This window comes from Ceratina calcarata, unplaced genomic scaffold (genome assembly GCF_001652005.2).
Source record: "Ceratina calcarata isolate Rehan_Ccalc_2016 unplaced genomic scaffold, ASM165200v1 scaffold4773, whole genome shotgun sequence".
NCBI lineage: Eukaryota > Metazoa > Arthropoda > Insecta > Hymenoptera > Apidae > Ceratina > Ceratina calcarata.
This window is the reverse complement of record NW_017171931.1, coordinates 1-1,224: the sequence shown is the minus strand read 5'-3', so window position 1 is coordinate 1,224 and position 1,224 is coordinate 1. Positions and strand designations below refer to the sequence as shown.

Genomic DNA, 1,224 nt, shown 5'->3' with positions numbered 1-1,224 from the left:
ATGGTCGCGTCGTCCCCACTTTCCGGCGTGTACGGATGGACACGAGATCCCTGATGACAGCAGACCCTACAGACTTTCAGATAATTTGTGTATTGTACGCTAATCCTCGAGATATTTTTCGCTTATAAGGTAAGAGAATTACAAAATTATCCACTACTATAATACTGTGCTAATTCGTAATGTGTACTGTATTCTCTCATTAATATACTTACAGTTTCGTTTATTGGTTTTGTAACTGTTACACACTACTTATTAATACTCTAACTATACGTATATCTTTGTAGGCTGAATGTAAGTAGCGGTGAAGTTTTCTATCCTGTCTGTTCTAAAGGATTTCCATCTGCAGTTACAGAAAATTCCGCAAGTGAGTGTTTATCCTTTTGAATTGAACGGTAAGCAAGGAGTCATCGTCATCCTTCAAAGGTGAAAGCTTGGCGAGGAAAGGTGTTAGATTAGGTTGAATCGTAACCAAGGGGACAAGAACGATGTAGAAGGTGATCAAACTTAGTACCGTTTTCAAGATTCCAGAGCTTCAATTGATAGCGTTGTAGTTACTTTTTATATAGTGAAGCAAGTAACAATATTGTTGAGGAAAAATATTAAATTGTTATGATTTAGGCAAGTAAAGAAGTTGAATGATATTTAGTAAATGTCACGGGCCTCTTGCTGAATGCATGGGACCTATATTATCAGAATGCATTGGGCAGTCGTCTAATCTTGGATCATCAATAGTACTTTATCGGTTATTAAGTAAGACTAGGATATCAAGTATAATTTGTGGGGTTCACCTGGTTGTGGAAATATATTAAAGTGCACCAATTTGTTTATATTCTAATTTGAGTCTCTTTCCAGATATCTTGATGAACGTTGTGGCTCATTTGTGTAACGATAAAACAATTGAAAGAATTGGGTGTGTTAAACTGCCTGCAGTAATGGCCGGTGCCAGTGATGTAAAGGAGGTAAACGCTGTAGCTTCTGATGAGTTGAGATTTAATAGGTTACCAGTAATAGATTAATTAATAGGAGTTTTAAACCAGGCTCTAACTATATAAATTAATAGTCAGTTTGTATATTTCCTTACTTATTATATTATATTAGTGCCTCGATATTAATATGTATACAATAGTATATTTGTTTAGGCGGAACTATAAATGAGAGTTTAATCTGTAACTTAATTTGTTAAGGATTATTCACATTTAATTTAATGCAGTTCTATCGATAAGT

General features: G+C 34.7%; 1 long non-coding RNA gene across 3 annotated transcripts; it reads left to right on the top strand.

Annotated features, from left to right (window-relative positions):
- The first annotated feature begins 15 nt into the window (after window positions 1-15).
- Window positions 16-1,218, top strand: LOC113464668 (uncharacterized). 3 transcript variants are annotated; one of them, XR_003389516.1, is made up of 4 exons: window positions 16-129; window positions 285-291; window positions 347-494; window positions 619-1,218. It is a non-coding gene; the product is annotated as an uncharacterized LOC113464668 (long non-coding RNA). The 3 variants fall into 3 exon arrangements; XR_003389515.1 differs by having other exon boundaries at window positions 347-750; window positions 853-1,218; XR_003389514.1 differs by having other exon boundaries at window positions 347-1,218.
- The last annotated feature ends 6 nt before the right edge of the window (window positions 1,219-1,224 follow it).